The sequence below is a fragment of the Anser anser genome (assembly GCF_964211835.1).
Source record: "Anser anser genome assembly, chromosome: 1".
Taxonomy (NCBI): Eukaryota; Metazoa; Chordata; class Aves; order Anseriformes; family Anatidae; genus Anser; species Anser anser.
In genome coordinates, this window is record NC_139720.1 from 93112637 (window position 1) to 93139808 (window position 27172).

The 27172-nt window shown below is 38.1% G+C and overlaps 1 long non-coding RNA gene across 3 annotated transcripts in view; it reads left to right on the forward strand.

Moving 5' to 3' along the window:
- The first annotated feature begins 1029 nt into the window (after positions 1–1029).
- Positions 1030–27172, forward strand: part of LOC310892988 — a 106794-nt gene continuing 80651 nt past the window's right edge. For all 3 annotated transcript variants that reach the window (XR_014578631.1, XR_014578632.1, XR_014578633.1), the window contains exons 1-2: positions 1030–1108; positions 26881–26942. This is a non-coding gene — a long non-coding RNA (uncharacterized lncRNA). The remainder of the gene's footprint in view (positions 1109–26880; positions 26943–27172) is intronic.

The window sequence follows — 27172 nt, forward strand, 5'->3', positions numbered from 1 at the left end:
TAGTTCTCCTCATTCCCTGCTTCTTATTATTAAAACCCTCAGCGGAGTAACATCATCTGTTGGATTTAGACTTGAATTCCAAAAATCTGATTCATCCATCAAGAAGAGATTAGTTTACCTCGTGAATTGTCATGGATAAAAATCTCTCTGTATCTCAGCATTTTCCAACCATCTTGCTCAGACAATTAAGCAAATTGCTGTTCCTAAAGAAATATTAAAATGACTTGCTAATATATGGGGCCATGTCAGGTATGTGCAGAAAACACTGCCTTATGGAGAGGTTTTCCTTGTGAGCAGTGATTCTGTTTTCATTCTTTTATTGTGTTTATATGGATCAAGTAAATATTAATATGGCAAATATATATTGATTCACAGGGCTGATTGCTCATTCTGTATTTTATAACTCTGTGTTTCAGCCCCTAAGTAGCACTGTATGAAATGTGTTTTGAAATCCACCAACATGTTCATTTTAAAAAATCAAATAATCTTTCCAATCAAAGGTTTTTAAAGGACAAAGAAAATGCTCCAACAGAATCTGTATAAATACTTTTTTTTTTTTTCAGGAAGACTTTGTTCACTTAGGGGTAGTTTTTCATTTAAAAGGTGGACTTTTTACTTAAGTTCTGATACTCTCTACTCTAATGAGAATATAGACCAGATCATTCTCTGAAAAATTTGCAATGATTGTCAGCAGTCTTAAAGGTTTATGGTTGAGAGTCTACAACATGAAAAATCTCACTTTATGATAATCTTCAAATAAAACATGAAAGCCTATAAAACATTTTCCATTTCCCTCTTTAAGATTCAAAATCGGGTTAATTTTCCAACCTCAGCTGTCTGAATGTTAAAACAGAGCCAAGGCATTGACAAGAGTGACTAAAGCAGAGCAGTTCCACAGTGGCTGTGCTAGTGCATTCTTGTATGCTGTTTTAGTATAAAGTTCCTGCAGTTCTTAAACTCTTCCCCTCACTTTGTGTTGAAGAGCATGCTACAAAATTCTGTGCTTTGAAAATTTCATTGTTCTTACATGCTGAAAATTCAGGCAGTCACCAGGAGGAGCCCTGATGTTAGTGGGAGTACTTGAGCCTTGGGACTCAGGGAACATGAGGTAAGATCTTGCTTCACAGAATCACAGAATCACAGAATGTTGGGGATTGGAAGGGACCTTGAAAGATCATCTAGTCCAATCCTCCTGCTGGAGCAGGAACACCTAGATCAGGTCACACAGGAATGCATCCAGGCAGGTTTTGAATGTCTCCAGAAAAGGAGACTCCACAACCCCCCTGGGCAGCCTGTTACAGTGCTCTGTTACCCTCACCATGAAAAAGTTTCTTTTCATATTTAAGCAGAACCTCCTAAGTTCCAGCTTGCACCCATTGCCCCTTGTCAGGCAACGCCAAAACTCTTGCTGATTCCAGTATGGTCAAGATTTCCACCTTGCATCCAAGATGATATCATTCATAGATGAAGACATTGTCTATGGCATCAAACTCTGTCAGGGATCCTTTGGGCTTCTTTGGGCAAACCTACTGACCACAATAAACAACACAAGTAACTACAGCAGCACAAATACTTTTATTTACAGAGCTCTCTCTTCAGACCTCTGAGGCATTTTTTGGAAGGACAGTAAAATCCATCTAGTCTGTATCTGTTTTTTTGCAGTAGTCATGTACCGAAAGTCTTGGGAAGTTGTAATAACAGGTCAAGCATACAGTGGTTCTTCCATGGTATATTGTCCCTACTTCCAGCAATCCATAACTTAGCAATGTCCTTGGATATTAAAGTCCTTTCTGAGCTTAGCAGACTTGGTGGACTTGCTTCCATAAATTGGCTTTGTTGATTTTTGAACCTGTAACAGTTTCCTGTATTTAGAATATGCTTGGGCAAGGAGTTTCACAGTTTAACTGTGCTGCTTGAAAAAATACCTTCCTGTTGTTGCTAGTTTCAGCGTGTTACCTGATAATTTCATTTTTTTCTCCCCTACTTCTTGCATTACAAGAAATAAAAGTAATCATTTCCTAATAATCTTCTCCATGACATTGTCATTTCTGTTCATTTGTGTCATATCTACCCTCGGTTATCTCTTTTCTGTGAACAAAATTCTTAATCTGGTTGTTTCTTGTTCAGAGGCTGTTCTTTATTATGTGATACCCCTATCTGCAATTTTTTCTCATCCTACTACAACCCCTCTGATCAGAAAGCCAGGACTGCAGGCAGTGTTCAGCTGTGGGCACACCATGGGTTTATTCAAAGGCATAATTATGTTTTCAGATTGGTTCTGTGTTTCTGTCTTAGTAATTCCTAGCATCCCATTAGTTTTTTTCTCAGGCCAACTGATGGTTTCACAGAACCAGCTGCTTTGACTAGAAGTTCTTGTTCCAGAGATGCAGCAGCTAGTTCAGAGCCCATTGTTGCACACATCAAGTTGAGGTTGTGTCTCCTAGGTGCACCACTGCACATTTAGCAAAGCTGCTTTTCAGCTTTCATTTTATCCTCCACTATTATGCCATCTTTCTATATAACTTTACAGCATCTGTTAATTTCCACTGCCCTGAATAATTTAGCACTGTTAACAAATTTGTCTTCTCACTCTTCACTCCTCTTTGTGGGACATTTTTGAATATGTTTATTAAAAGCCTTTTGAGAGGGAGCTTGTTGAAAGCTTTTTGAAAGTCTTTTGACTGTGCTGTGAAAAGCTTTTGGAGAGGCTTGTACTCTCCATGTACAATAACTACAGGCAAAACCACCTCAAATGGACAATGACTTTTGCCTGAAACTCTCTGTCCTTCACTTCTCCTCCTCATAACGATGTAGGTCAATAATGCCCTCTTTTGCAAACTATTTTAGGGTTTGGGGGAGTAAAGATCATGTAATTGCTACCCTGTATTAGTTCTTAATTTAGCCATTTCAATAAGGTCTTATGTGGCGAATGTTTGAAGGAAGCCATAGGAAGAACACAAACTGTTCTTTAATTGTGTCTGGCAGCCATAATAATTAAAAATTGTAAAGTAAATGTTGCCCACATTTGAAGTATGCAACTACTACAGTGAAAGAAAATTGTTATATGTCTCTGCTTCTAAAACCCTGTCAAAGCCATTATGTGTTTAGTAAGCATATTCTGGAGTGTATTTGCTTATGCAAGTGGGCAATTGAAGAAGTGCGGAGATGTATACACTGCAGTTCACATTTAAATCAGGATTAAACTAAATTCAATGACAATTCAAATTTTAACTAAAGTTAGTGAAACAAATTCCCATATCCTTCCTGTGATAATTCAACACTGCTGAGCTTGCAAGAGAAAGATTTAAAAAAAAAAAAACACACCATCCCCCAGCTCAACAAAAAATAAAGAAAGCAACAATAAACCTCTTTTATTGAATGTTTGATTATTTTAAGAAAACCTGCTTTTTTTTAAAATATATGATGTGTTTTGTCTTGACACAGTGAACCACAACATATAATAAATTTTAAACCAATTTTGTCTGTGAACACACGCTATCGATTTAAATAGCATTTATTCACATTGGATTGTTTTAAGGGGTCAGTAGCTCAGCAAGTAGGAAACTTTGTGAACCTCCACTTGCTATCTGGGTAATGCTAGATAATGCAAGCACTGGGCTGGCTTTTCTCATTTCATCCTGAGTAGAAGCGAATGTCCAGCTGTTTCAGAATCAGATTTGGAACCAGTTAGATGTGGGAGTTATAGCCAGGAGGGTGTTACCCAGCATCTATTATCCACCAGCTGTGGAAGTGCCAGTACAGGTAGCTTTCAGTCCCACCTTATTTCTTTACCCAGATTCACATGTGAGATGGTAGGTGCTCAGTTCTCCTGCTATTCTGAGCCATCTGTCTTCCTGTCTTCTTTGCTGACCACTAACATAAATATCAATTCTGCTATAGACTGAGCTTGGGCAAAATCATGTTTCCTTCTCCGATTCACTCTAAACTCTGCTATCACTCTGCATTCTGTATCATCTAGATTGTGTGCTCTGATCATGACTAACCAAAGCCTTGAGGATACCATGGTGAATAAGAATGTCCATTGCACTGTACCAGCAACACTCCAACAAAATAGGTGGGAAATTCGGTTGGTGAGGAGAGGAAGGAGAATAATGTGTGAAATGTCCAACTGCTTATCTCTTTTCCAGACATTGTAGTCAATACTGATAAATTTTTGTCAACCCATGAAATGTTTTCTCATCCAGATCTTGATATGATGGCTTCTTTTAGACTGCTTTAAATATTTGTTTTCCATTACCCACCTCATTGCTGTGTGCCAGGTCACATCTTCCTGACCATGCCCTTCATGGACCTGCTGAGCAGAGGCTGAAAACTGGAAGGAGCACAGGAATCCAAGCTGCTGCTTTCTGGGTGGAGATGCTAGCAGCTTCCTCCCATGGGGAGAGCACCTTACTCTCTTTGGTCTGGGGTAGTAAACCAAGGACTTTTCCTTTGTTGCAATGATCCTCAACTTGCATAGATGGATTATTCTATTCCTCTAGAAAAGGAGAATTTCTGTATTCCTTCCCCTGCTCATTGTATATGCTGTGCTGGCCACCTGAGTTTCCTGCCTTCTTTTCAAGATAATGACATATGGATGGTCGTTAACCTTTCAATCCCCTAGTCATTTTTAAGGATTTAGTTGACAGTGGTCATGGTGCCATGTTTATAAGTCTTAGATGATATATAATGCAGAGTTCTCTGAGGTCTATCCCAATTGTAACACCAAGTGCCATTCACACTGGTGACTTCATAATGTGTGCAAGTACTCATGTTGCCTTTAAGATTAATGCTTTTGTATAATGTAATAAAAGCATTTAACACAGGCTACCCTACATTATGCATTTAAACTGACTCTGTTAAGGCAATTTGTAACTAGTAAACTAGTAGGAGAAACTATGATTCTTATTAACAGCTGAATAATACACTTGTAATCTTTTATTTCAGAAGCTGCTGTGGGAAACAGCTTCATTGCTTGCTGTTTCTTCTGAAATCCAGCTGGTCTTCACTAATATGATGGTTGCTGTATTAAAAGCCTAAAACAGCTATTCTTAAATTTAGGTTTTATTGAATTTAATCATTCTATTTTTAAAATAGTACTGCAGATAATGATCCAAACAGATCAATATTTATAACCAGAGTAGTGCAAACTAAATACATTAATAAATAAAATAGATATGCTTGTACTTTCATATATAACTTAATCTGATGTGAATTGCAAACATTTTTAATTGAAATTAGCAGCTAATGAAAGTGAACTGTTTACCTCTTTCTGCAAAGAAAGAGAAATTCTGACTATTTCTAAAGAATAAGTATGAGATTCTGATCTAGTTCTGCTTTTACACAAGTGAATTAAGAACAATTTCTCTGCTGTCAGTGAAGCAATGCTGTCACTTTAGAGAAGTGAAAGGACAGAACAATACTTGTAGGGAACATGATCAGTGAAGCTGGTCATTCTGGTAAGGGTTGGCAAAGAATCAGATGACGGTACAGTAATTTTGGTTCCAAAGGCAATATATCACACCGTGCTTGAGAAAACAAGCCTAACCACTTGAAAGAGTTAATTAGCCAAGTTTCAAGCCCTTGGTGGTTGTGGGTATTTCAGTTCCAGATTTAGCTAGGTCGCTTGGCGCTGCATCTTTCACATAGTGCACCCCTAAACTACGTATAAACTACTTCAGAGCAAAATTGCCTTTGATCTTTGTGCAGTCATTCTCCATTAACATATGTCAAGGTCCTTCACAGACATGAAAAAAAACAGTCCACTTAGCAGTCTAAAATAAGTGGATATGCCATGTACATCTCCTTCTTCATGTGTACATGGAGAATGAACCTACTTTTTGGTTAGGTGGACAAGAATGAATTTCTGTCACCTTTCTATCCTTTATTTTGGCTCCTGAAACAAATTTGCTTAGTCCCTGGGCTGCTTTATCTGTGACAATAATGACTTGGTCCTAGATCAGTTCCTGCTTGTCCCAGACTGTCAGAGCTCTCCCCACACCTTGGGAAGGGGGAAAAGAATTCAAGAGCACACAATATTACATCATCAGCAGTAAGTTTGTACAGTCAGGAAACCTACTGAGTGTAAAGTGTGCTAGGGAGGATGATCTGGACCTATATATAGGATAGGAATAAAATATTTCTATTCCTTATAACCAGAATTACATAAAACCACAGCTCATTCATTTTTTTGTACCCACAGGGAAAAAGAAAAAAAAGGAAAAAAAGCTATTTTTTTTTCTCTTTGAGTTGTCAGATCATGAACCTCACCACAGCTGCCATGTTGTACTTGTCCATATATAAGTCTCTGATACTAGATAGTCGAGACTGACATTTTTCTAAGTGGCAAGTACAGGAGTCTGTTTAGAGAGGTTTCATTACTACCTAACCACTTCAGATATGCTTTGGTCCATGTTAAATTGATTCTGCACACCCCACAAAAAAACCCATTGTCAACAGTAATTGCCAGCAACAGTTCCCCTCCCTCCTCACCTGTCCCCCAAATTGATATTAAAAATGGTTGAACTGCTAATGAAGATGAGACAACCCCCTCAGGAGACTTCTTGGGAGTACATTTGTCGAGCAGAATTTTAGTTAAGCCCTTTCATGAAGGACCTAACAAGTATGCAGAGACTTGCTGCTGTAACAACAAAAAAAAAGTATCCATGCTTGCCTCCTATCTGCAAATTTGTCAATATATTTTTCTGTGCAAGAGGGAATACAGACCCCCACATCTTTTTTGGCTGCAAAAATAAAACACTGGAAGGTTCTTCTCTAATTAACTGTTAGATTTCCCAGGCAGGAAAAACTCAAATTCCCCCTCATCCAACTCTGATTCATTTCTGAAAAAGCCAAGTCTGCGATGCTGGTGGATAACTAGACACTACAAGGCTTTTAGCAGGCCCAAATGCTGTAGATGGTGTTGTCAATTCAATTTAGAAAATTTAAAAGTACCTGAGGATCCCTGGGGGAAGCTGTTTTGTGCTTCAGCAGGTTTGGCAGGGGCAGCAGTCCTGCCCAGGGTGCCAAATTCCTTCCTTTTGCTTACTCATGGGAAAAGTAATGCCCATGTGTGAGGAGTAGCACTTGATTTTACCATTTACTGGCTAGAGAAGTGGTAGTCACAGACCTAGCTCCTGGAAATAACTCTTACCCTCTCTGATGAGTTTTGCCTATAAGACTATCAGCCCAAAGTGTTCCACTGTGTTACTCGTCTCAGTTTCCCAATCCGAACACAGGAGCCAGAAAGTGTCTTGACATCTTGCCATTTCCAAAATTTCTTTTCTGCCCTCACACACTCTGAGCTTCCCTGTCTCAGTGTTCAATTCTTTCTTCCCAATGCATTTAAATCCAGAGGAAAACCTGTGGATTTCAGTACAAGTCTGACTGAGATGGCAAATGTGACAAGGAGGGATGTCATCTTGGTGGTTGGTCCTTTGTAGCTGTTCTGGCTTGTTTTTAAAAAGGAGGAAGAGCTACGAGAAATGAAGATACAATATATAAATATGTATATGGATATATGAAAAGTACTAACAGTCTAAAGTGGATCTGGAGTCAGTTATGGTGGGGATTACTCTATGTAGTTGTTTGCAACAGTAGAGACACAGACTTGTAGCCGTAGAAAGTCCTGCTTTGAACACTGAGACTGTACATAGTTGTAGGTCAGGAGAGGGAAGCGAAAACAAGAATGACTAAAATTAAAAAAAAAAAAAAAGGTAGATGTGGTACTTAGGGACATGGTTTAGTGAGCAATATTAATGGTACGTGGACAGTTGGACTAGATGATCTTAGAGATCTTTTCCAACCTTAATGGTTCTGTGATTCTTTGATTCTAAGAGGTGTGCAAGGGCCAAAGTCTCCCTCTTCAGAGCAGATTTCTGTGGGAAGTTTGCAAAGACCTGTGATGTAACGCTGTGTGCATGGCTGTTTGTTTTCTGGGATTCTTCAGCTACCCACTGACATGGGAATCTGACTTCGCTGCAGATTTAGCTTGAGAATTTAAGCTTTTGTGGTGTTGCTTAAGATTCCAGCTTTCCTGGTTGCACAGTACCTGATCTTTGTGTAACCCAGTGCTGTATTATCCTCCCCAGCCTACGCTCTGACAGCATTTAAAAGAGGCGTGAATTTTTGCTGTTCATCTCAGTGGGATGTGTAATGCCCCACACCTAAAATTCAGCTCACTAACTATTTTGCCTCTGCTCTTTTCAGCTAATAGAGCCAGCTAATAAGACTCTTTTACTGTATGTTCCCAACATAGGTTGCATGGCATGTTAGGGTCTCGGTATAATTGTTCGATGCACTCACAGGTACTGGAGGAGTGGGAGTGAAAGAATGGGCTAGGAATTTCAGCCTATTTAAGAAGTTGTTTTTGCCTAAGGAGAAGCAATATCACAACTGCTTCCCAAGGATCAAGCCACCTACATTGTTCTGATTTGATCTGACTGATGCAACACTTCAGATTCTGTCTTCCAAATTTGGTTTGCCTATTTTTCATATGCACTTCTGCAGCACATTGGTGACAGAAAATAGATCGTGCTGAAATTCTTATGTTTACTCCATTTCATATTAAAATAAAGACATAGCAGGTAACTAATTAGAGACCCTTTCTAAAAATATGCCTGGATGTCATAAATGTCTCTGTTGCTTTCTACAAGGTCTTCTCCCAGAATTCAGGTCAAGACTCAGAGATGCTGTCTGCATTTCCCATACCATAAAAGTCTTTAGGTCCTTATTGCCATATTAGATTTCAGTCTTGACTTTGATTCCTGCAGGTGTAGTTGTAAATAGTGCTATGATACAATAAGACAATGATTACTGCAATCCCACAGATGTTGTGTATGGGTGTTGTCTTGTTGCAATAACCAACATAAAACATAACAAACTCTATGAATACGCAATCTAGTCATACTCACTGTTAACACAGGACCCCACAGTCTTTTTGCAAGTGGAAGAAGGTCCAGTTTCCTATTTCCACCTAGCACTTTTTTAATGGAAATATTCAACCCAATAATCAATTGGGTTTTAAGTGTGTTAGGTTTCAGCATTACCACATCAGTTGCAGTGGTTTCCTAAGATGTGGAAATGTACACTTGCTTTCTAATTCAGTCTTTGTGTGTATGCAAGGAATTCTTAGATGTGCAATTCAGGGTAAAGAGTTAGAGTATACCACCTACATCAACCAGGAACTTGTTACTTTCAGGCAGTGTACACTGCTGAAATATGAAGTTTTCAGAGCACACCTAATTCATCTCCAGTTGACTTGTACCCTATGTAAATAAGGTGATTTTACTGCAGGAGGTTTTAAGAGATTAATTTGATTTCATCACCATTGTAAGGATTTCTGAGGATATGCACAGACTGTATTCCTTATACATCACTTCTGATCACAATCTCTTTCCAGCAGAAAATGAATATGTATTTTATTATGTTACTTATATCATGATTTAGGTGATTGCGGATGCAAAGCATGCCTTTGCTTTTGTCTGTTCTTGCTAGGAAATTCCCTTTGTAATCAGATGCTTACTCTCAATGACAGTAATGGCAGAAAAACAGCCCTTGACGTACAAGAAAGGACTAATGAAAAAGAACAGGTGAATGAATAGCTCTTTGGAGCAGAGCTGGGTTTGAGAAAAGGGATAAAGGAAGCTACAAAGCCAGGGCAAAGCAAGCATCCCACGCAGGATTTGGTGTCAACCTGGAGGTTGATGCTGCACTGTTTCACTCTTCCAGGCAATGTGTGCTTAGTTGCTCAAAGGGAACAAGTCTAGTCAAACGATCCTGCTCTCAGAATAGGGGCTTTTTGAGTCAAAGGTCTCAGAGAGTTTTATTTCATCTTAAAGGAAAAAACTCAAAGCAGGAACAATGCGGCTTCATCTTCTGATTCTTATAGTTGTTTCCAGATCCTAACAACCAATTCAATGTTTTCTACCCATACTGAGCATCCTCAGGGTAAGAAACTGACTGACTCAGCCATACATCAACTTGCAATGTGTATATGCCTGCAATACAAGTCAGCAGACATTTGTTTTCTGTGCCATAAAAGACCAAGCAAACATATCATTATTATTACTATTATTTTTATTGTATTGTATTTTAGGCTGGTATTGGGGGGACTGTGAATATTTTTTCAAAGAAGGAACTGGCAAAGAAGATTAAGTGATCTAATAATTTGTAATAATGAGTACTGCATTTGTGAGTACTACAGAATGCTATATTCTGGCTTTTGGGACCATGTATGCATTTTTATAGGGGAATAAATAAATAATCATTTGTGACTTCAAAATGTAACAGTCTTCGGGAGGGAAGGGGAGAGAAATGAATGTTGATTCAGAAGGGAACTACTGTTCCAATTTGCTATAATTTTAACAGGAAGAGATATGTTGAGTGCGTACAGGAGAACAATGTGTACTTAATACTTCAAGTTAAGTACTGGTTTGATTTTTTTTTTTCCTCCTTATTCTTGGATCTGAGTATGAGCCATCCACAGAAATAATGAGTAATTATTGAAAGTTTTCCAAATTTCAGACCTTTTTTTTAAGGTAAGGAGAAGGAGCTTTAGTTTCTTGATGCATTTATATCTTGCTTCAGTTTTCAAAACTGGACGAACTTCACTGTGCAGTTCACTTCTGAACCATCACTGTAGAACCTGAACTATTACTATTCATATATAATTCATAATACTATTATAGGATCAATGGAAATACTTGGGAAGTAAAATGCAACTTAGTTTTTCAATGTCTGGCCTTACAGCAATAAAATAGGTTAATTTGAAAAGCTTTCCAGAGTTTTCAGGGAATCACTAATATTCTCTATTTTGATGAAAACCAGGTAGAATTATCCATAATGAAAATATGGTTGGAACTTTCATTGGATATGATAACTTGCTATTTTCTTTGGGTGTGAAAAGGGATTGTAAGTGTTTTACCTCCCTTACTGAGAGGCAATAATTCTCATGAAGAGTCAATGATATAGCTCACAAAGGGGAATTGAATCCTCTTCTGGTCTTTAATAATGATAGGTCATATTGTGCCCCTGGCTGTAAAGTGGATCTTCCCACATCAGGGGAATACTGCTGACGATTGATACTAGATTCAACTTCCAGCTGGTGTAGTAAGCTGCATAAGGAGTGAGTGCAATTGTAATTGTGTTCTAAAGGATTTCTGTGGCCTCTTGTAGGCATGGAAAACCCAACCAGTCATGAAGGGAATTTGTGGACTGTCAGAGTAAATCCCAGTCTTGATACTTTGTCCTGAAATGTATTCCTAAAACAGACAGAAAATAATTTTATAGTCTCGGAAGATTATATTGTCACCTCTCTAGTTTACAGTAACAAGACAAGTCTTTCAGTGAAGTCAATAACACAGGTTGAGTAGCAAATAACCATGCAGCCGCAGTAAGTCTTCTCCCCCACGAAAGAACCAGATTATACTCAGATGAAGTAGAAAAGAGATTTCCTCAGAAAGACAAATGTCAAATGTAAAAACGTCTGGACCCTGGATGTTGGCATGGGAAGGTCATTTATAGGCACTGCAGCCACACTGCCTTACCAATGCTGCAGGTAGAGGAGCTCTGGGGTGGTGTTCCCTGGCTGCACATGGAACATACTGCAGGACAATGGCCTGGGCTGCACCATCCCTTGACCACACTCTGCTTTCCAAGGTAAAAACATCTGGGTATCTGAGCTGGGAGAGAACCAGTAATTCCGGCAAAGGATCCTCTGATGTGAAGAAAAGTAGATAACTTTAGCAGGTGGATAGCACATCCACTGATGCCAGATTGCAAGAATCTGGAAGCATGTTAGCTACGGTTATTATTTGCACCATGGAAAACTATTCCAATATAGAAAAAAAAAAAAGAAAAAAAAACAATTGAGCAGATACAAGAAGCTTCTACCACTGGTGGCTTTGTGTGGTTTATATTTTGCTGTTTAACTAGTGCCTCATTGTAGGGCTGTTCTGTATTTTAGGAGGACATTGACGTTTTGTGGTTAAAGATTAGTTCACTGAATGGTTGCAGTTTCACATATGCTCCCCTCTTCAGAATTCCTTGTGGATGTTTTTTTTTTTTTTCTGCTTTTGATGAAAAAAGCACCTTTTTAATAGAGAAGTAGAAAGGAACTGGTAGATACAGCCTTAAGGTAATGTATTTATCCTTTTAGGATATAGACAGTGAGGGGAACATCTGTTGAAAGTACCACATACAAGCTGTTGAACAAGAAGATAGCAGTGGCAGTTTCTGAGGGGCAGTTATACTGAGGTTGTATGCCAGAAATAAAATGATTTTGTGGCACCCTTGCACAGAACTGAGAGTCCCAGACACTGGCTAATACCTGGGTCTGTGGCTCTGTGCAGTTTTCCAAAGCACAAGGAAATCAGCAGAGATGTTTATCACAAAGCAAAAGAAAAAAGGCCAAATTCAGCACTTCTGTATACTCCCTTTATCTCCGAGTAATTCCAGTTATGCCAGGGGAAATATTCTTGTCATTATTATTAGTGGCAATATTTGACTCAAACTTTGGAAAGTAAGCTTAGTCTTTGACACAGTAAATATTCAGTTTTCTGTTTACCTTCTTCATGTTAATGTTTTAAAGTTTATGCCATAGTAAATAATAAATTGCACATTTTTATTAGATTGAGTAGACACTTTTACATTCAGTTATTAGCTGTTTAGACATTGGTAAATGGGCTATTCTCAGGGATGCTGATGCTTGGATATTCCTTTTCTCTCCAAATGCACATTCCAAATCACAAACCATTTCCCTTTTTTAAATCTTATTTTTTTCAGCAGTTTTTATTTGTGCATGCATTTTTATAGTGTTTGTTTTTGTTGGGGATGGTATGCATAGATATTTTATTAATGTCCAGAAGCAGAATTCTTTATGATTCCTTATGATTCTTTCTCCCAGCCCTCAGATAAAGATCTATGAATTAGTACAAAGTAATATATAAGGAACTTTTTTTAGCGGCTTATGTGATCAGTACAGAGCTAGCACAGAGCATTCCAGAAAGTCTTGGCAGGACCCTGAAATGATCATCACAGATGAGTAGCTGATTGCAGAGCTGAATCAATCTGTGATTACATTACAATATAAGGGCCAGTTTCTGCAAGCCCTTATTCATGCAAGCAATCCTAATGGAGGCAAAGCTAAGAAAAAGAAAGCTGAAATCATCAAATTCCTTTCAAGCATAAAAATCATCCTCAGGAGTGAGGGGGTTAATGCCTTGACGACTGCCTTACCTCCCACATTTTCCATCAGCAGTATACAATGTGAAATGAAGAGAATTATGTTAATAGTTGCTAATGGCTTAAATAAAAGAAACCCCTGCAAAGTCCAGTCCATCTCCCCCTCGCCTGAATGTAGTTATTGCTGACTCATTCTGCAATTGAGAGAGATTTCTTCCAGTAATCTGTTTAACTTTGACAGACTTGTGAAAACATCCTTAACCAAGAGTGGCTTCTACAGATGAATAGTTTACGGCATACCCATCTGAAGCTTTCACTTGAAAACACAGTGTATTCTGCTATTACATGTTGAGTTTCATAAAAAGCGTAATTGTAATTAGTCCCTATTTCTATAGCTATCCATAGCCCAGTGTAACAATATGGAAACCGGCCATGATGTGTTCAAAAGACAGAGGAATATATGATAAAAACAAAGTCAGAAGAAAGCGTAGTGTGTTGGGTAACATGTGTCCAGAAGTGCTTATTCCATGATTCTGAGAAGCACTTAAGAAACTGTACTGACATTTAAACTGTGTGTTTAATAAAGCCTGTCACTATGCAAAGCATTTAAGCATATGTTGAACTTCAAAGGTGAGGTCAGGTTGTACTGATGTTAATGGAAAAAGTGCATCGCAAATGATTAGCATGAGGCAAATATGGGCTGATGCAAAGCCCACTGATATCCAAGGAGCTGATATCCATTGGACCCTTATTTAGAGAGTTTGCTAAGATGGGGTCTCAATTGCTCATTCCACAGTGTGTTAATGCACCCCTAACATAAATGCTCAGGTGAAAGACTTACTGGGGATGCAGCCTCTATCCTATCTAACTTTAGATTTTAGGCAAAGACTGGAGAAAGTTTTGAAGCACATTCAACCAGAATTATCTGTCATTTCCCCTCCTTTGTTGGTCCTACAGAGTAAGGAGTCTTGTTTTTCCCCAGGTTCTCTGCAATACAGGAGACTGTCTCCAGGTGCCCCCAACTACTGCTGCCAACAAGCTTGTCATGCAGAGTTAAAGGAGAACAGGGACATTTCAATTTCAGGAGCATCCATGGGGTACATGAAAAGCACTGAGCAATCAGGAGATGGAAGATGGATGTAGGAAGAGCAGGTTAGATTAAAATTTGTACTTTTTATTGATAGAATCCATATATACAAGTATGGAAAGATTCAATTTCAGATGTTAAGGATGTTACTTCATTTATCCCAGACATAACAGAGTTGCCAATGAGTACAAGGAAGTATATGGCTCTTGGATTTTCCAGGGCCTTTCCATTTAGAATCAGGTAAGAAAAGATTCACATTAGATACTGGTTCCAGGATATGAGGGGAATGTGTGTATTTAGGGACTTGCACAACGAATATACCTAGGCTATATGTTGTCTCACTATTGGTACTGCAAGCCTTAAGATGGAGACATCACATAGCTTCCAGTCTGCTTTTCAATGAGGCTTTAAAACAGGCCTTTGATTATGCATGTATTGAAGGCTTGTTGCTGGATATGGCGGGAACTACAGGAGATTCAGGGATGCAAAGCAATGGCATAGATGTTTTTTGGACCAGACTACAGAGAGTTAAACAACAGTTATACATTTAAAGTGATTTCAGACTGGAATGTTGCAAATCCTGATGTTTCTCTTGCACATAGTGACAGATATGAGATGCACAGACTGATACAAAGCCATGCAGCCTGGCTAGGGTTTGGCAGTTTCAGGACTGAGTTCATACATGATTTTGCATTTCTGTTCAAATACGTTATCCTAAAGCTTTAGGCATTCCTTAAAAGAGCTACAGTGAATGGAACCATGTATTTCCATAGGACCCATGGCCTTATGGGAGATCCAGCTGTGTAGCCTGTCTATCATGGAGGAGATTCTGTTATGAGTGGGGAGAAAAGGCAGAAAGCTCATTTGGGAAAATGTCATAAAGATAGGCTGTTCCTTAGGCTTGCATAATTTTCTGTCATTGACTGGTGAGAAGAGGGCATTCAAGCAAAGATGTCTTGGAGTGTTGTTTGATCAAATGTAGTCATCTTGGCCCAGGAAATTCATTCAGATGTTAATAAAAATGGAAAACTGTGGTATGACACTTGCTGGATAGTAGGGAGTCTTTTGTCTTCCTTCCTGCAATTTACCCTACTTCATTTCTGAGGCCCATATAACAATGTGGATAGATGTCTATTATCACAGGACCTGGATTTGTATGCCTTGTGCAATGGTAGGAGGAAAAATAATATAAAAGCAACAACCTGATGAAAGCCATTGTAACAATAGCCATTCTTTCTGAAGTGCTACATCCTAAACTGATTTTCACCAAATATTTAAGTTGTGCATCTCTGTGTCTAAGTAAGAGACATGATCTTGTTTACTGTATACTTTCATCTGCTCATACAGCTTGAAACACCACAAAACACACCTGAGTTCTAACACGTAAATCTGATGTATACTGTGTAGAGAGGAGACCCCCCCCCCCAACAAAAAAAAAACAAAAACAAAACAACCACACACCAAACCCCAAACCCAGACACCTTCGGCTTCAAATAATCCTGAAATTTCTTCTTTGATTTCACCTCTGGAAAAAAAAAGGATGTGCAGCTGAAAGCTGGGCTGAAAAGAGAGAGGGATGGGGAGGGGGGGAAATATGCTCCTAAAATGTTTTGAAGGATAGAAATTATCTGCTTTTTGTGAGCTGTGTGCTATAAATTCAGTCTGGGCATTTGTTACCCAAATTACCTCTTCCTTTTATCTAACATAAAAAACAGTCACACTCTTAACTAATGTTTCATTTTTGTGTGTAGATGCAATATCAGATGCTTAATTAGGCCAATAATTATTCATGCATTAGTGTGAACTTTTTGAAGTATAATGGTAACTTGTTAAATGTATAATTATTACCATGGATAATTAGCAACCTTTTTTTTTTTTTTTTTATGTGCATCACTGGTCCTCTAGAAAAAAAAACAACATTTGCAATACTGAATAGTGGAATTTTACACATATCCTCATGTTTTAATTTTAATATTAATAACTATCACATCTTCTCACACAATTTAGTTAAGATTGAAGACTTGACCTTGCTCAGGTAAAAGTCCCAATGTACTGTAGTCTTGGATTCTTAGTTGTGCTCTACATTTCCAAGAAGCTGGTATTTCCTGCTACTTTAATGTCTTTCTGTTGTTTTTGCAGCAGAAAAATTGCATCCTTTGTGTCATTGTTATGAAAACCTTTAAGTCTCCTTTGACGCAACTTTTTTTTTTGCTTTGGAAATTCAAATAGCAAGCATTTGATTCCACAGCTGAAATTATTCTCTGTGAGGAAGCTTATTTTTAAAGCTCTAAGTATGATGCATGTTTTCCATTTCACTTCAGAAATTTGAATGACAAAATATTTCAGCAAACTTGAAGATAAAATGTTCATTCCTGCTAAACACTTTGGATATACTTCTCTAGTCTGACCTATTTTTTTTATTGTTATGTATGAATAATATGTTGCATATAAATTTTTGTGTGTATTTGCATGTATATAGGTATTTATTTGTGTGTGCTCCCTATATATGAATTTTATGTGCACACACATCGTTTAATATAACATTAAATACGGAAACATATGGGGTATGACATTGTGACTATTATGGCTTCACTAATACTTACTCTGAAGTCAAGCACTTCAGAAGCTAAGGTACATCATGTAATCATAACTCTGGTCCCATGTAATTTATAATCTTTAACGGGGTGATCACCCATTACTTCTCAAATAACGTATCCATGTGTAGCTTTATCTATAGGCTTAGAAGCTGAAGTTCTTTAAAAAGAGGTGTTTCTCCAATCCCTTCCCTAGAAGCTTCATCTTATGTTGCTGGAAGTCAATGAAAGGATTCTTATTGACTTCCATGATGCAGCTTGTGGAGCTGTACTCCCTGAGCTATTCCATCCTCTGTGAAAATGTAAATTAACTATGGTACTTCAAACACTGAATTTTCAGACTTTCACTTCATTGTTTCACACGTATAGTAACATTTGCAAGACTTTTATACTGAACTGTTTATTCTATTTTTAATTAAAAATTGCTTATGAAAAACATTTACTGTAACTATCAATACATTCTTTTCTGTTGCTCCAAAATATTTCTGTTCTTGACTTTATGTTATATTCTTGACTTTACACATAGTAAGGGGTCAAGCTCAAAATATATGCTATCATTTTTTTTGAAGAAAAATAGTTTTTTGATTAAATATTTAATATAACATTTCTGAGGACAATTTTTATTTCCATTAAAAAAATAAAACAGAATTACAAATGGTGCTAAACACAAATATTTTAATTGAACTGCTTCACCTTGGTACTTACCAGAAGGGTTAAATTAATCCTTTTACATACACTATACTTTTCTCTGGGCTTATCTTCATATTCAGACTGTATTTTCATATTGTGTTTCACTGCATCACAAAAGGAATATATATCGCATCAAAAATGGAACATCCAGTCAGAGCAGCCCCAATGTTTCAATCTACCTAGATCTGAGAAACAGTTTGGACCCTTAGACAAAACACCAATTATAAATTTTGGATCCTGTTTCAAATTTGGATTACTGATTTTAATGAAATTTAATGGACTTGAGAGATGGCATCTAGATTATAGTTCTTCCCTAACCAAGTTACAAAACAGATGAAAAGAAATAAACCAAAAGAGAATGATCAAGAAGAGCATTTAAAAGCTAAATAGTTCCCTGCTGTATTAGAGTGGCAATAACCTTTTGTTGTCTTGATTTACTGCTTTGTAAATTGGGAATATCATGGCTTTTTCTGATGTTTACATAGCACTTAACAGATAATTAGGATTGCCTACATGCTAAGTATTTCAGCCATACGTGGTATTTTAATGACAATATCCAGACCTGCATATCAAAGCAGTATAAGACCATAGTTTTTGCATACTTCATCTAGAACAAGAAATGATGTTTTCTTCATTTTTCCCATAACCCATTTCCTGTCTTCTGCTTGGACCGTATGAAGTTGAAGGAGCTGCTACATGGAGCTATAGTGTAAGGGAGGTTTGGAGTATAAAGCTATCCTAGCGTAACTTCTTTCTCTAACAACTGAATATAGAACCTGAAAGTTAGCACATTCAGTTCATTAGGAGGATTGTCAGTATCCCTAGTAAAGACTGGTCCAGACAAGAAACTTGTTGAGTCTGTTGTTCCTTTGATCTCCATTTGCATAGCTTGTCCGATAAAACTAAAATCATCTTTCTAAAAGTAGCAGGGCTGGAATGCGAAATGCTGTGTGTAACTGTTGGACTGTTATTTCCCTCTTTTTTACTTTTTCGTAATGATGATGTATAAGAAAAGACATAATAGAACTTTTATCTATTAACTTTTAACTCTTTCAGTCTTGCATGTTCTTTGTCAGACTGGGTCCTCTGAAAGGCATCATATCTTAGGAGATCCCATTCATGCTAACTTGATCGGAAGTACATACCTACATCACCATGCTTTACTCAAGTTAATATACGCTGCCTCTTGGGAAGCCTTGTTAATTTGGGTTCAGCACTAACTTTAATTAAATGGCTTCTAATTTAATTTCTAATGGCTGGCTCATATCTGGCTCATATCCTCATTCACAGGAAGAATGAAACTTGTCTACCCACAATGGTATGACAAATCTCCATAGTTATCACTGAAGTTCTTTACAGAGTTGCTTTAACTTGACAGTATGACCGTAATGGCCAGGCTTACTAGGAGCCATGTGAATGTCATATTAGTATTTGCCATCAGATGTTCTAGAGAGTCAGGGAAATGTACATTAAAACATTATATCTTTTAATAATAAATGTGAAAGCAAATGCTTTATCTGTTTCATTGCTTACCTGCAGAAAGTTACCACAACAGAAAAAAAAAAAAAAAAGAAACTACTGAGCAAATAATATAAACAACATATAAGAAAAACAGACAACAGTATTATAAAGCTAATCAGTAATGTATATTCATTTGGACTGAAAATGATGTAAGCTTCCTTTTAATTTCTTGCAGTTATAATTTCTTTTCCTTTTAAAAATAGTGATGCGAGCAATCAACGCCTGCCAAAAGTGAATGATGTGTCAGCTTACTGTAAATTCCTTGTCAAGTCTGGGCAAGTGCAAAAATGTTAAATGTAACATTAATTGATTAATTTAACATACCAGAAAAGCTAAACTGTTCCATATGATGAAAATTCTCATTTTGTGCCATGTTTAGAAAACATTTTTCAAGTACAAATACTTTACTACTGATCAATGACAATGCAATGGAGATGAATTTCATATTAATTCTCCATTGCTGCAAATTATTTTAATTACTTTTGCAAAGGGTCGCTGTCACAATCAGCAGAGGTTAACAGATCATCTGGGAACATTTATTTTGCCAATTTATCCATTCTTGAAATGCCGATATTAAATTATTTTATTTTTTGTTACAAATACTATGTATATATAGGATAACTTGTGACCTCAGGCTTCATGATTTAATACATTTATTCTGGCTACTAAAGCTAAACTGAATATTAATGCAACTTTTCTATTACTTTCATCTGAAGTCTTTTGTAAAAAATATATGATTGTGTTGTAGCACCAGACCATATTTATGTAATGAGAAAGCATAATGTGCTCAATAAATATTGAAGTTCTTGGCCTCCCACTGAGCATTTGATATTGAAGCGTATCTAGTTACAGACTTTGAGAATGATGCCCCTTTTCATTCTGGGTTGAATTTGCACCTTTGCTACAGTAATTTCACTTTGCATCTCTGCACATAATTATTGTGAAGCTGATTCAGTAGGGGAACAATAAAGAGAGATATAGAGAGAGTTCTGCCTGAACAGCAGGTAGTGTTGTATCATTTTAATGAAACTTGAAAGTTTGAGGGACTAAACCAGTAAACATTCCAAAATGTCCAAAGCAGGAATTCAGGCAGTTGTTTCCTGGTACTCTGCTATCCTCACAGTATCTGGATGTAAATTTCTGTGAAGTGAATTAACCAATAGCACTGTAAGGGAGAGCAGACCTTTGGCATTTGTCCCTTCCACAGCAGAATAAATAATTCTGTTTTAAGCATCTATCACCTGTAGCTACCAAGAGCTTAGATGCTTATACAGGTGATACCTGAGTAAGGAAAGCCAACTAGGGTGTGAGGAGGGGTTATATCCTCCTAACGCTAAACTCAGTATAATTTCCTTCCTTTTTTTCACTTCCTTAACTTTGAATTAGCTCTCAAGGCAAATGGAATCAGGAAGGGGACTGGCTCTCCATTCTGAACTGAATCATTGTAATTTAAGTCATAAGTAGTTATAATCTTTTACTCTGAGAATGTGTGTATAATTATAGTGCTCGTGTTAGAGCTGATATGCCCTCAAAAGATGAATATTTTGCACTGGGATGGTGAGCACCTTAGGCAGACATTCACAATCTGAACGGATCCCTAGTCCCTTTGATAACGTTGCAGTATAGGAACTTGGAGTATACACTTGTGCAGCATCACTCCTAGATTTGAGAGGATGGTGGTTGTCCTTCAGAGGACATTTCACATTGTGCTGGTGTCTTCTGAAAGCATTCTGTGTGGTCTGTGCCCACAGGAGAGAGTCAGACCTCAGACAGAATCCTACTGAGAGAGTCATTGACATAACGCAACTTGTTTCAATTTGATGAAATTTTCTTTCTCATTGATGAAATTTTGACCCCTTTAAAACCAATGGGTGTACTGCTGTTGTCTTTCAGCGTGGATGGTGTTTAGCCCCTGAATCTGCAATAAGTGCTTGAGCTCAGAAACAAATATGAGAGCTGACTATTCTGCAGAAGTTAGTAGGCACGTGGGATTAGTCTTTTTTATTTTTTTTGGGGGGGGGGTGGGGGCGGGACGGGACAGAGGTTCTCCAAGACATGTAGGAAAGTTACCCCCCTTTCAGCTGAAACTAGATACTGAATTTCTCCTTCGTGTAACAGGAGATCTCTCCCTGTGTGCTTATTATGGTTCATTCAGTATAAGAACCATAAAATTATACAAAGAGGCTCAGGTACTCAGCCACTGTGAATCCATTGCCTTCAAGATCTGCTGAAAAATCAAAACAAAAGCATGCACAGAGGGGTCTTCAAAGATGATCTATAATTAACTTCAAACAAAAAAAATCTGTGTCAGTTCAAATCCTTATACTATATGATATGATGTGAACTGACATATCACCACTGATGTTGCCAGACTTGTATCAGTCAGCAAAGTGAGTATCTCATACATTCGACCACTGATGCCAGAGATATAAAATGAAATTCCAGGCTGTGTGTTTTTTCAGTGTAGTGAAACCAGAGACTTTTCAATTCTTGTCAGCTCACTTCTTAAGGATACATCACCTTCTAAAATTTAACTTTGTTTTTACTTCTTGGCTCAATAAAGAGGCAGTATGGCCAAAGTGATGATGAAAGATCTTTATATGAAGTCGGTATCACTTAAGGTTATCAGTAAGTTTCTCTCTCCCATCACTTAAGATATTCAGGTTTACTACACATAGTTCACTGTGATGTCAATGGTCTTTCACAAAATGTGTTTCCAATTTCTTTTTCCTAAGCAGCAGAAAAGTTGCAGTCAGATATCTATGGAAAAAATGCTATGGGCTACAGTGATTTCAGACATTGTTTTCCAGCTCTATCTGTGACATGTATTGTCATTGGGAGAACGGACTGTTCCGCTCATGTTTGTTGGTCCTCTGACTCATAAGGAATGTTTGCTAGTGTTGTTTTCAGATTGCATTCCTGTATTTCCCTTCTATTTTCACTGTCACTTCAGAACATTTGCCTGTTGATTTGCTTCTGTTAGACAATTTCCCTTCTGCAGGAGTACAGGGGTTTATATTCCCGACTCTCATGTTTCCAGAGTTTGCACCACTGTCTTTGCTAGCCTTCACTTTGCTGAACTCATTTACATCTCTGTAAGGAGTGGGAGAAAAATAGCAGCCTGCAGTGCTCCATTTGCTCCTCTCATTGCACAGGTGTAAATGACAAGACACAAAATTGTCAGGAGTTAGGTCTAGCTCGAGCTACTCAAGCATTGAGTTATGCTTGCAATTTGACGTTCAGAAAACACTGGGAACTACCAATTTTCATGTCATGCTGTGTGTGTTGTGTGGTACAATGGTATAGAATAGCATCAGATCTTACTTTGATCACTACGTATTGGCGTACTGTATCAAATCTTGCACAAACCTGATTTTAGATTCAAGTTTATAATCCCAGATCAGGCAATATTGTCTTCAAAATACCAGGTTTTGCTGTATGCAGTTTATACTACTCTGTACATATTCTTCTGCTTGTAAAAAAAATCAGTCTTGTGTAGGTTTCCAGGCATAGGTTACTATTGTTGTAATGCACAAGTCTTCACTTCAGCTGGCCATTCTGCCATCATTACAGGAGTATTCCTTTGCTTGAATACTAGCTTTGTGAGCTATAGAAATAACAACCTGATATATAAAGAAAAGTGGGAGCCTGTTTAATATTCTGGGTTAGAAACTAAGCTCACCCAGCAACTGCTTCATGAGAAGCTGAGGTTTGCATGGCAGTGGAGGGTTGGGACCTCAGAGAGATGGACCCCTGAGGATGGGGACCACCATGACTCTTTGCTGTAAATCCATCCTGCTTGCCTTTCAGATTCCTTCACGTGGGTGTATTGAGAGTTCATTAGTTCTGCTCATTTACCCAGGCTTCCACTTCTAAATCCAGTGCATCTCACGGTTTTGGCTTAATACTGGTTTGATGGTAAGATTATTGCATTGAAAAACTTACAAACTCTTGGAACTTTTCTCTAACAATTGCCTTTAAGCATGTACTTCTTCGAATAAGTCAGTGCAGTGACCTGAAAGTTCTGTTATGTTTTACCTTGGTTTTAAATTAAAATGATCTCTGTTTTTTCCTTGGAGATGCAGACCTGGGTCCTATGGAGTTCACAGAATGGTTGAGGTTGGAAGGGCCCTCTGCAGGACATCTGGTCCAACCTCCCTGATCAAGCAGCAACACCTGGAGCAGGTTGCTCAGGACCACGTCCAGGTGGCTTTTGTATATCTCCAGGGAAAGAGACCCCACAATCTCCCTGAGCTACTGGCTCTCCAGTAGCTCCAAATTCACTGTCACTCATATATTTTTAAGGGCAAAATTTAGCCCTGTGGCTTTTCTTTATTTGTTTTAATCATACTGGCTATTTCAGGAACACTTAAAACGGAGAAGTAATGAGAAAATAAGAATATTTAATTTATTCTCAATTTCTGCTTAAGAGGCTGTGGTCTTTATATAAGTCATCTAAGCAATGAACAAAGGAACAATTTATATTGGAGATTAATGAGTGTGAGGGCCTTTGGTAATATGGCAGTAAGTACCATAGAAATGTTATAAATACCTAAAAATTCAGCACAGAGTGTATGGGCAAAACTCCAAATGGTCGTCACTATTGCAAGATGGAAAATAAAACCCTTAATGGGCAAAACCTCTGCCTGTTATTGGTAAGAAGCACTAAAAGTAGCCATTCTTAGGAGCACTTGTGGTTGACTAGCACTTGTTATGCTACAGGAGAGAAGTAGTAGTCCTGAGGAAGAGGTTTTTCTTTGTCATATCAGCAGCTTTAAGTGAAGCACAGATGCTTTATGCTTCCAGGCTTGGTTACATTAGAAAAATATATTGAGCATAGTTCTGAGGATTAAAAAAAAAAAAAAAAAGGCGATGTGCTAGGAATTACTGGTGTGACTAGTGAAATTTTGCTTCTCTTGTGTGTAGTAACTACAGACACTTTTCACTTTTCCATGAGTTTCTAATTGAGATTGGTGTAGAGTCAGATATTTTCACAGAAGTCACACAGGCCAGAGAGTACAATAGCAATTAAGTATTGAGTGTACGTATGACTAATTAGTTAGTGCCAGAAGGAAACATATGTTTTTGCTTCTTCCTGGAGCCAATTACCACATGCCTGTGTTATAACGCAGGATGAGAAGTGGCCCCATGCTGAAATAAGAGTTCATTACAAAACAACATAACAAAGAAAGAAACAACTATATGCTGACCAAGCCAACCACTACAGAACCACAAACAAATGCAGAAAAACTATCAGGGAAACTTCTGCACTGAAAGAATGCTCAAACTGCCTTGAAGAGATGACTTCAGATCATATGTGCACTTGCACAACTTATTTTGAAATCAATGTACAATGCTTAACCATATTGGAAAGCTAAATGTAGTCTATGGCTGAAAAAAAAAAAAAAAAAAACAAGGCAAAAAAAAAAGCGTTGAATCTACTTCTAATGACCCAATCAAGGCTGGAATGGAGACAGTTTTTGATGCTTCCTTCTCTTGCTTGGTTTGGGTTCCTATTTGTGTATGAAAGCGTCAGTTTGATTCACTCCATGCTTCAGTCCTGAACTGTGGTTCCCCTGGTTGTCTTCCCACCCTCAATATTTGCTCAGATCTTAAAAGATCTGAGCAAATATTTTGCTCCAGCATCAATATAAAGATATGCAACGTACATCTGGCCAGGCTGCTTCTAAAGAATCAGTAAGGACACAAATCCAGGCTCAGCAGTTAACCCAGGGCTTTGACTTCTGCTCACCTGTATGCTTCCCAAAGACAGCAGTGACTTGCCAGTTCTTCCTGACTTTTGGATATAGTCCCTTGGCAGTCTTTATTGTGCTGGGATTTTGTCCTTGGCAGTCTTTATTGTGCTGGGATTTTGTTATCTCCAGAATATTGTCTCCCTGAATGATGCTTCTTCAAATGATGCAACTAGGCTTTAAGGTTACAGTTGCAGACGTCAGATAATATTATATTGCTTAGTTATATCTGTCATGTAAATTATTTTTCAAGCAGCATTAAAAATCACATGCTCTCAATCGCTGAGAACATGGACAGAGTTCAGCTGTGGCTTGGTGATTGAATGTTGGCAGAAACTTTGTACCATATTTATTGAATATTTGCACAAGCAGGGATTACATCAGTAACGATAGTACAAATTTGTATACTAAACACAGGAATGCCTTCTAGCAAAATGACAGTGACTGGTAATGCCTTCTAATTCTGTGATTTGCTACAAACGTAGCTTAGGTATTACTTTACCCTACTTCTGAAATGGAGATGTGGCAAATACAAATATGTTTAAAATAAATCTCTTCAGCATTCTTCATATTTCCATTCACAATTTGAATTAACACACCTCACCAAATATGTAACTGCTCTATGATACTTCTATCAGACCTAAACAAACAGGATTTAAAAATCTTTAACATGGCTTTATGCTAAGAATATTCATGAATACAAATCCATAGTTTGCTCACATTTAACGTAATTCAGGTAAACATTTTTCTTGTGCACTCATTCATGGGAAATGTAACACAGATGAAAACCTCATATAGTCTTTTGTTTTATATATTTGCCCATCTGTGCTTCTTGCTGCTGAGAAAAAGAAATCCTTTGCTTTTGCTCCTATCATTTTTATTGACACTCTTGGCAGGTGGCAGGTGGGGGGTTTATAAGCTTTTTGTTATTTTGCCTACTTTTCCCGACAAGTCCCCTCTTTATTTCCATGACAGTATTTTAAGCATATGCCCCCTTCTTTCCTGCTGTTTTTTTTTGCTGTTTATTTATTTATTTATTTTATTTTTCCAACTGAGCACCCTGTTCAGTCATCTTGTTTCTCATCCTGGCAGCTGGCAGCCCCTCTGGCTTTTCTGCTTCCACCCTGTGGCTTGTTGAGAATGCTGCTTGCAGCCTGCGCACTCCCCACCTCCTCTGCCTTAGCTTTTGGGGTCCATGCATCCAGTGGCAGACTTGCCGAAGCCATGGATCTCCAGAGATCACCCTGCTACATTAGCAGTCAGATTTGCATTTTCCCATTGTGCCTGTGCTGCTTACAGCCTGAAGGTGACTTTGCCTCCATTTCCCCTGCCAAAGAAGGTGGTAAATAAGTCACAATTAAAAGGCAAAGAAGGAAGGAAGGCCTGGCCAGCAACGTCTAGAACTGGTGCTTGCTTGCCTTTCTGGGCTTGCTGAGCTCTACCCGTGTTTCTGTGATCACATCCTGCCTGGACAACCCGAGGCAATGCCAGCCTCCTGCTGGGCTCAGGCAGTGGGAACAACTGTCATTTCTCATCACTCTTCTCCAAAGAAGGGGTCTCTGGATCCAGCCTGAGCAGGACGGTGCCATCTTCCTCCTGTCCATGCTCCCATTTAGGGCATAGCCATGGATGCCTGTGAGCATCCATGCCTAGGGCTGGCTTCACTGGTGTTTTGCCAGGGGTGAGCCCAGGTATGTTGTTGGGCATGCTCAAGTCTAGCCGAGCTACTCTTGGTAGGGTAAGTACTCACCTGGAATTCCAGTTCTGAAGGTCAGGCTCTGTGTTTCATGGGCAAAACACTGCTAGCCATGTTCTTCACACTCATTTCTATTTCTGAACTGCTTCTGCAGGGCAGTGAAATGTACGGTTTAAGATGAGCCTCAAGGCAGTCATGGTGTATTAATAACAATATGTGATAGTGCTAGATGTAAACAGGAAAGGCCTTGGCATTCTTTCAAAGAAAGAAAGTTCCGTTCTTGATCCAGAAACACAGTTGGTACTCACAAAGTTATCAGCGAAATAATCAACAAATTTTTCTTTAAAATCATTTTAGAATGTCCAGGCTCTGACCCACATACCGGCCTGTACTGTGTCCTGGTACATCTACAGCTAGAGGTATGTAACAGGCAATTTATCTCATCTTTAATAAACTAGACAAAAGAAAAATCAAGATCATGTTCAAAATCTATTTAACGAAAACTCATCAAATAAAATTATTTGCTGTAATTGTCATCTCCTGAATTTTGATTTATTGCCAAACAGTATTATTTAATGCACTCAGAAATGAAGAATTGGTATTCTGGTGGCACAATATATCAGGGAAACATCAAAGCCATTTATAGCCT